This window comes from Cherax quadricarinatus, chromosome 45 (assembly GCF_038502225.1).
Source record: "Cherax quadricarinatus isolate ZL_2023a chromosome 45, ASM3850222v1, whole genome shotgun sequence".
In the NCBI taxonomy this organism is placed as follows: Eukaryota; Metazoa; Arthropoda; class Malacostraca; order Decapoda; family Parastacidae; genus Cherax; species Cherax quadricarinatus.
In genome coordinates, this window is record NC_091336.1 from 16,776,315 (window position 1) to 16,786,255 (window position 9,941).

The 9,941-nt window shown below is 43.3% G+C and overlaps 1 protein-coding gene across 2 annotated transcripts in view; it reads right to left on the bottom strand.

Moving 5' to 3' along the window:
• Positions 1 to 9,941, bottom strand: part of LOC128694866 (probable Na(+)/H(+) antiporter nhx-9) — a 354,538-nt gene that overhangs the window by 214,816 nt on the left and 129,781 nt on the right. The window lies entirely within an intron of this gene.

The window sequence follows — 9,941 nt, forward strand, 5'->3', positions numbered from 1 at the left end:
AATGGGAAATTCTTCATGTAGTGATATAAGAATACAAAGTACTTCACAGAATGATAAAAGAAAGTAAATGGTTACAAGAGGAGGTGAAAAGTGGTACAAGTGGAAATAATAGAGACAAAACACGTACAACAGACTGAATGCTGAAGACGGGACACCATGAACGTACCTGTACCTGTAGCTAAATATCAGTTATCAGTACACATAATGAGCTCTCAGTATATATATTTCCTGACTTTTAGACAGTCTGTCAAATGTCAAATAGGCCTAACTGCCATGAAAATTAATCTTTTATAAATAAATTATGCAATGACAGACATCTTTTTGGAAATTAACAAAGTTCAGAAATATTTAGTTTCGAAATAAATACGTAAACTTGATTAAGTTAACGCTTAATAATTTAACCTAAAAATTATTATTAAATCCCTAGGGGTGATACAACGCCTGGAAAACGGGAAGCAATTAGGTTTGATTCAGGGTCAGGGAAGATATAGATATAGACACATCTGCACAGTTTAAGAAATTTTTGAGGAAACGTTTCGCCACAAGAAACCACTTATGGCGAAACATTTCCTCAGTGAGTGTCTTAAAGTGCGCATATATGGATTGATCTCCATATTGTCTTTAACACCACATCTCTCCAGTCAAAGGGAGGGTAGTTTCAATTCTTTGAATCAAGACCTGTGGTAGCATTCAACCAGCCCCTTGGAATGTGTATTTTGCACAGAGGGCACCACTATAGTGACCCGCTAAGGAATGTTTCATGAATGTGAGGTGGGTCGGTCATCCTTAATATCCACCCCACGTAAAAGTGGATGGTGTCAATACTGCTAGTGATAATATGGATGAAGGGTGTCGACACGAGGGGGGAGAGGTGTCGACACGAGGGAAGGGGGTACCGACAGTAGATGTTCAATAGTCGATGTTATCAGTGCTGCGAATACTCATATGATCCCAGACTAGACCGAAAACATGAGATGGTTGCCACAGTTATGGTGATATATACCATGGTGATGGTTGCCATAGTGATAGTTGCCTTGATTATAAGGGCCTTGGTAGAGTCCGCTGGCCGCTGTCTCCTTGTAACAGACACGGAAGTTGGTAGTATCCACTTTAGTATTTCCTCCACATCCTTGGTAATATACAAGTGAAGGTTGACCTGTTCCCCTCTGTGACTAACTCTGCAACAATGACAAGCCAATGACTGTCCACAACGGCAACACCTTTGCCGTCTACACAATTTCCAAGTGTAGTCTGTGTCCTTGTATGCTGTAAAACATTTACTCGTAGTGTTCCATTATTCAGATTTTGAAATTCAGTTTCCTTCAAAAGAAACTGATACAAAGAATTGGGCTCCATTTTTAAAAATGTAACCTAATTATCTAAGTCCCTCCTGCGTGATGATGTGTTAAGACAAACACTATATATATTAAGGAAGCCTCTCCAGGTTGCAGTATCCTAGCTTGTAACAGGAAGGTAAATTACTGCGTCCGACAACTTGAGTAAAATGAACCCTGGATCTTGATAACTTCTAATATATGTAATTAAAGTGATCAAGTTTGTTAAACAAAATCGCTATGTTTAGTATTCAGCCGCCACTTTCGCCTTAAACATGCACTTTCTCAGTAAACTTGGCACTAAGCAACCACTCATACTGTCAAGACTTGCATTTTTCCCTTTTGCGTGCACGTGGAGGCAAAAGTTGGGGCATGTCAACAGTGTGTGTGTCATGGACAAACCTCAACTCTGTGCGATGCCATAATGCATGCAAATTAAGAGACTAATAGAATATACAACAGTTAACCGAGATAAAAGAGTATGCTGAACAAATGTAAGTTTATTATTATTATTTTATACCGGTAGGCTTGTTGGTCTTTTCTTTTGGCATCATAAACACGTAAGATGATAGGTCAGTCTTACAAACTTTTACCTATATTCAGTGTGACTTTGTAAATGGTCCACGGACCGAAACGTCGTCGTTAGCTCCTTTCTCGTATGTACCGGTTATTTATGTAAGATTAACTATACACTTATCTTTCACTCATAAACACGTTAGAAGACAGGTGAATATCACTCACCAACACCTACCATCATGAGCGAAATGTTGTCCTAATAAAAGCTAATTCTGCAAAATGTGTCTTTGTCATTAATATTGTCTCTGCAGGACGCTACTTAGCTCCAGCTTACTACTTAAAAGTTCTTGATAATAAAGTTGTTACTTAAATATTGGGATAGCCAAATTAGTCCTTCAGTTTACGTAACTTTAAAGTGCATAGCTGGCAACGTCAAAGATACAGTAACATTATCATAAAATGAACACTAAAATGCAACGTACCTGACAAATTACATAGCTGAGAGACAAGCATGAGATTGTTTTGAAGGACATTACTCCACACTTATAACCCTTGATTAAGGGCATTACTCCACACTTTCAACCTCTGATCTGGTTTAAAGCCTATCAACTGCACGAGTGTCATTAATTAAAATTCACCTGAAAATTACCTTTCAAAAAAGTTTCACTCCCTACAACAGGGATAAGAGTCAAGTGTGTGACACGCACACTTCTCAAAGTAGATACACAGAGGCACAACAAATCTGGGTATAACAAATCCTAAATTTGATAGTAGGAAAATATTCCAAATACGTATGTTCAGTCTGTCTAGCGCCCCTTAGATAGATGTGTGATATACACACATCTATATAAGGTAAAAGCACATGAAAAAGTATTTGTGAAAACCTCCAATTAATGCTTACATAACCAGAACTACGCAGCTGGCTAACATTATCCGCGATGGTGTAGCTTATGTTAGGCTTAACACAAAACTGGATCAGTCCGCAGTGAGCCTACCCCGTTTTATTTGACGTTTCACAAGGTTAAAGCAAAAACTTTATTTGACGCACCCATCACGCAGGATGTTTCTCCTGTCACAATCCATCACACTGAATGGGTTTACACGAGGTAACGAAATCCGTCAACCTGAGGTGGGAGGTTTCAGTAAAGTGATGGGGGTAACGTCAAACCTTGGGTCATGCTACCTAGTAGGTGACCCTGAGAGAAAGTTACTCTCTAACCCCTGCCTCCCTCATCTAGGCTGTAACTCTTCCCATCCCTTTGTAAATGTCAACATGAAAACTTGCTAAGCTAGCTTAAAATAAATCCTCCCTAAATATAGAGTACTGAATTTTATGCACAAGATGTCATATGTATAGGGTTAGCCAGGTGACACACCTGTACCGCGAAGGTACAACTTGTACCCCCCTGCACTATGATGGTACACCCTTACACTTGTACCTCTGCATCATTATGGTACAAGTCAACACTTATATTCCAGCACCACAATAGTGCATCCTTATTATATTTGTACCCAGGCACCACGATAATGATGATAATAATGCAACAAATAATAATAATAATAATAATAATAATAAGAAGAAGAAGAAGAAGAAGAAGAAGAAGAAGAAGAAGAAGAAGAAGAAGAAGAAGAAGAAGAAGAAGAAGAAGAAGAAGAAGAAGAATTGTTAAAAGATACACCAGTGATACATGGAGAAGTTTAATGGTTATTCTATGTGGAAACGCCCATTGTTATACGGAACATTTCATGCGATAGTACGTACCTACAGTGTTGTAGATGAATGGTTCAGAGAACTGACACGTTGATAAATTAGACACATGTGCAACTCTTGGGTATCTTTATTGAGGAAACGTTTCGCCACACAGTGGCTTCAGATTGATGGACTGACCACATCGACTCAAGGTTGAGGGACTGATTACCTTATTCTCCTCCTGTTCTTCAAGAATCTCCTTTGTATGGACTGATGAAGCCACTGTGTGGCGAAACGTTTCCTCAATAAAGATACCCAAGAGTTGCACATGTGTCTAATTTATCAACGTACCTACAGTAACGAAGATTTTGACTTCATATCCTAGAATTTATATTTAAATGTTACCAGTGTAGCAACTTGTGCCGAAACACGTTTTATTCCCACTGTGTAACTATCATATATAGAAAAGGGTAGCAGGACACTGCTAATGTATCCAATTTTCAACAAAAAAAACCTGTGTCGATAACCTAATACTGAACTAAATGCATGAGTTTGTTATATAACGTTAGATTTCCTGGTTTAGATGTAATTATAAAACCATATTTCCTGATGAATATAACAAGTGCACAGGTGTCTTATTTATGAACTTACAAGTATGATATACCGGTACTGTAATGATACCATTTTTCAGCCATACTGAACCTTCTTCAGAAAGATAACTAGTATAATTTATGTAATAACTTTCCCAACTATGTTAGGGTAATTAACGGATAAGAGTACATGGTGAATGGATGGTACGATGAGTCAAGGAGAGAGTGTCGTCGGCACTTGTTTCTTCGCGTCAGTTTTGCTGTGATTAACATTGGGCGAAGCATGGCGTGCCCAAAATATCCCCGAGTTGTACTAATCCTAGCACACCCGTTGATGAAATATTACAAATGCTGAGTCTGAAGTGATTCCTGTCTTACAGCAACCCTCCCCACACACAGAAGTGTCCCTGTTTGCAGATGATGTGAAGTTAATGAGGAGAATTAAATCTGATGAGGACCAGGTAGAACTTCAAAGAGACCTGGACAGACTGGACACCTGGTCCAGCAAATGGCTTCTCGAATTTAATCCTGCCAAATGCAAAGTCATGAAGATAGGGGAAGGGCACAGAAGACCACAGACAGAGTATAGGCTAGGTGGCCAAAGACTGCAAACCTCACTCAAGGAGAAAGATCTTGGGGTGAGTATAACACCGAGCATGTCTCCGGAAGCACACATCAATCAGATAACTGCTACAGCATATGGGCGCCTGGCAAACCTGAGAACAGCATTCCGATACCTTAGTAAGGAATCGTTCAAGACACTGTACACCGTGTATGTCAGGCCCATACTGGAGTATGCAGCACCTGTTTGGAACCCGCACTTGATAAAGCACGTCAAGAAACTAGAGAAAGTACAAAGGTTTGCGACAAGGTTAGTTCCAGAGCTAAGGGGAATGTCCTATGAAGAAAGATTAAGGGAAATCGGCCTGACGACACTGGAGGACAGGAGGGTCAGGGGAGACATGATAACGACATATAAAATACTGCGTGGAATAGACAAGGTGGACAAAGACAGGATGTTCCAGGGAGGGGACACAGAAACAAGAGGCCACAATTGGAAGTTGAAGACACAAATGAGTCAGAGAGATATTAGGAAGTATTTCTTCAGTTATAGAGTTGTAAGGCAGTGGAATAGCCTAGAAAATGACGTAGTGGAGGCAGGAACCATACACAGTTTTAAGACGAGGTTTGATAAAGCTCATGGAGCGGGGAGAGAGAGGGCCCAGTAGCAACCGGTGAAGAGGCGGGGCCAGGAGCTAAGACTTGACCCCTGCAACCACAAATAGGTGAGTACAAATAGGTGAGTACACATAATAACATCCAAGGTCGCCGGGTTACCATCTGGAAAAGACCCGGGCCGGGACAAGACCGGCGAATCTACAACAACAAATAACATGCAAGGTTAAGAAAGAGTCGCAAAACAATGACTTTAACAATTCACAACTAATCCACAAATTAGAAGAGAAAATGGACGACGTTTCAGTCTTTCCTGGACCATTTACCAAGTCACTGCAGCTCCCAAGCTTAAACCAGATGTTACACCATAGTAAAACCTTCTACAGCAACCAAGAGTGATAGAATGATTTATTCTATACTATGTAATGCATATATGTCGGATATAGTGCGTGTGTGAATGTGTGTGTGTGTACTTACCTAACTGTGGTTGCAGGGATCAAGACTCAGCTCCTGGCCCCGCCTCTTCACTGATCGATACTAGGTCCTCTCTCTTTCTGCTCCCTGAGTTTTGTTATACCTCGTCTTAAAGTTATGTATGGTTCCTGCCTCCATTACATCACTTGCTAGGCTATTCCACTTCCTGACGACTCTATGACTGAAGTACTTACTAACATCCCTGTGACTCGTTTGAGTCTTCAGCTTCCAATTGTGACCCCTTGTTTCTGTGTCCCCTCTCTGAAACATCCTGTCTCTGTCTACCTTATCTATTCCACGCACTATTTTGTACGTCGTTATAATGTCTCCCCTGACCCTCCTGTCCTCCAGTGTCGTCAGTCCGATTTCCCTCAACCTTTCTTCGTAGGACATTCCCCTGAGCTCCGGAACTAGCCTTGTTGCAAACCTTTGTACTTTCTCTAATTTCTTGACGTGCTTGACCAGGTGTGGGTTCCAAACTGGTGCTGCATACTCCAGTATGGGCCTGACATACACAGTATACAGTGTCTTGAACGATTCCTTACTAAGGTATCGGAACGCTATTCTCAGGTTTGCCAGGCGCCCATATGCTGCAGCAGTTATCTGGTTGATGTTGATGTGCTCGGTGTTATGGCCACCCCAAGATCTTTCTCCTTGAGTGAGGTTTGCAGTCTTTGTCCACCTAGCCTATACTCTGTCTGCGGTCTTCTTTGCCCTTCCCCAATCTTCATGACTTTGCATTTGGCAGGGTTGAATTCGAGAAGCCAGTTGCTGGATCATGTGTCCAGCCTGTCCAGGTCTCTTTGTAGTCCTGCCTGATCCTCATCTGATTTAATTCTTCTCATTAACTTCACATCATCTGTGAACAGGGACACTTCAGAGTCTATCCCTTCCATCATGTCATTCACATATATAAAAAATAGCACTGCCCCTAGGACTGACCCCTGTAGGACCCCGCTCGTCACAGGCGCCGACTGTGATACCTCACCACGTACCATGACTCGTTGTTGTGTGTGTGTGTGTACTCACCCAACTGTGGTTGCAGAGGTCGATTTATAACTCTTGGCCCCATCTCTTCACTAGTCGCTACTAGGCCGCTCTCTCCTTGCTCCATGAGCTTTGTCATACCTCTTGTTAAAGCTATGTATGGATCCTGCCTCCATTACATCACTTTCCAGACTATTCCACTTCCTGACAACTCTATAACTGAAGAACATCTAGAACATCCTGTATCTGTCCACCTTGTCGATTCCTCTGAGTATTTTATATGTCGTTATCATGTCCTCCACTATCCCTATTGTCCTCCAGTGTTGCCAGGTCGATTTCCCTTAACCTCTCGTAGGAGGTTAAGGGACTAATCTCGTTGCAAACATTTGCACTTTCTCTAATTTCTTGACGTGTTTGACCAGGTGCGGATTCCAAACCGGTGCTGGTGTGTACTCACCTAGTTGAGGTTGCAGGGGTCGAGTCCAAGCTCCTGTCCCCGCCTCTTCACTGGTCGCTACTGGGTCACTCTCCCTGAACCATGAGCTTTATCGTACCATTGCTTAAAGCTATGTATGGATCCTGCCTCCACTACATCGCTTCCCAAACTATTCCACTTCCTGACTACTCTGTGACTGAAGAAATACTTCCTAACATCCCTGTGATTCATCTGTGTCTTCAGCTTCCAACTGTGTCCCCGTGTTGCTGTGTCCAGTCTCTGGAACATCCTGTCTTTGTCCACCTTGTCAATTCCTCTCAGTATTTTCTAAGTCGTTATCATGTCCCCCCTATCTCTCCTGTCCTCCAGTGTCGTCAGATTGATTTCCCTTAACCTCTCCTCATAGGACATACCTCTTAACTCTGGGACTAGTCTTGTTGCAAACCTTTGCACTTTCTCTAGTTTCTTTACATGCTTGGCTAGGTGTGGGTTCCAAACTGGCGCCGCATACTCCAATATGGGCCTAACGTACACGGTGTACAGGGTCCTGAACGATTCCTTATTAAGATGTCGGAATGCTGTTCTGAGGTTTGCCAGGCGCCCATATGCTGCGGCAGTTATTTGATTGATGTGCGCTTCAGATGTGCCTGGTGTTATACTCACCCCAAGATCTTTTTCCTTGAGTGAGGTTTGTAGTCTCTGGCCCCCTAGACTGTACTCCGTCTGCGGTCTTCTTTGCCCTTCCCCAATCCTCATGACTTTGCACTTGGTGGGATTGAACTCCAGGAGCCAGTTGCTGGACCAGTTCTGCAGCCTGTCCAGATCCCTTTGTATTTCTGCCTGGTCTTCGATCGAATGAACTCTTCTCATCAACTTCACGTCATCTGCAAACAGGGACACCTCGGAGTTTATTCCTTCCGTCATGTCGTTCACAAATACCAGAAACAGCACTGGTCCTAGGACTGACCCCTGTGGGACCCCGCTGGTCACAGGTGCCCACTCTGACACCTCGACACGTACCATTACTCGCTGCTGTCTTCCTGACAAGTATTCCCTGATCCATTGCAGTGCCTTCCCTGTTATCCCTGCTTGGTCCTCCAGTTTTTGCACTAATCTCTTGTGTGGTACTGTGTCAAACGCCTTCTTGCAGTCCAAGAAAATGCAATCCACCCACCCCTCTCTCTCTTGTCTTACTGCTGTCACCATGTCATAGAACTCCAGTAGGTTTGTGACACAGGATTTCCCGTCTCTGAAACCATGTTGGTTGCTGGTGATGAGATCATTCCTTTCTAGATGTTCCACCATTCTTCTCCTGACAATCTTTTCCATGATTTTGCATGCTATACATGTCAGTGACACTGGTCTGTAGTTTAGTGCTTCATGTCTGTCTCCTTTTTTAAAGATTGGGACCACATTTGCTGTCTTCCATGCCTCAGGCAATCTCCCTGTTTCGATAGATGTATTGAATATTGTTGTTAGGGGTACACATAGCGCCTCTGCTCCCTCTCTCAGGACCCATGGAGAGATGTTATCTGGCCCCATTGCCTTTGAGGTATCTAGCTCACTCAGAAGCCTCTTCACTTCTTCCTCGGTTGTGTGTACTGTGTCCAGCACATGGTGGTGTACCCCACCTCTCCGTCTTTCTGGAGCCCCTTCTGTCTCCTCTGTGAACACTTCTTTGAATCTCTTGTTGAGTTCCTCACATACTTCACGGTCATTTCTTGTTGTCTCTCCTCCTTCCTTCCTTAGCCTGATGACCTGGTCCTTGACGGTTGTTTTCTTCCTGATGTGGCTGTATAACAGCTTCGGGTCAGATTTGGTTTTTGCTGCTATGTCGTTTTCATATTGACGTTGGGCCTCCCTTCTTATCTGTGCATATTCGTTTCTGGCTCTACGACTGCTCTCCTTATTCTCCTGGGTCCTTTGCCTTCTATATTTCTTCCATTCCCTAGCACACTTGGTTTTTGCCTCCTTGCATCTTTGGGTGAACCATGGGCTCATCCTGGCTTTTCCATTATTCCTGTTACCCTTGGGTACAAACCTCTCCTCAGCCTCTTTGCACATTGTTGCTACATATTCCATCATCTCATTAACTGGCTTCCCTGCCAGTTCTCTGTCCCACTGAACCTCATTCAGGAAGTTCCTCATTCCTGTGTAGTCCCCTTTCCTGTAGTTTGGTTTCATTTGTCCTGGCCTTCCTGCTTCCCACGCCACTTGTAGCTCTACTGTGTATTCGAAGCTCAAAACCACATGATCGCTGGCCCCAAGGGGTCTTTCATATGTGATGTCCTCAATATCTGCACTACTCAAGGTGAATACTAAGTCCAGTCTTGCTGGTTCATCCTCTCCTCTCTCTCTTGTAGTGCCCCTTACGTGTTGGTACATGAAGTTTTCCAGTACCACCTCCATCATTTTAGCCCTCCATGTATCTTGGCCCCCATGTGGCTCCAAGTTCTCCCATTCGATCTCCTTGTGGTTAAAGTCGCCCATGATCAGGAGCTTTGCCCTGCATGCATGAGCTCTTCTCGCCACTGCAGCCAGTGTGTCAACCATCGCTCTATTGCTCTCGTCATACTCTTGCCTTGGCCTCCTGTTGTTCTGTGGTGGGTTATACATCACTGCAATTATCACCTTGGGACCACCAGAGTGAAGTGTTCCCGCTATGTAATCACTTTCTTCTCCGCTGTCTCCTCTCTCCAGCTCATCAAAATTCCATCGGTGTTTGATCAGCAATGCCA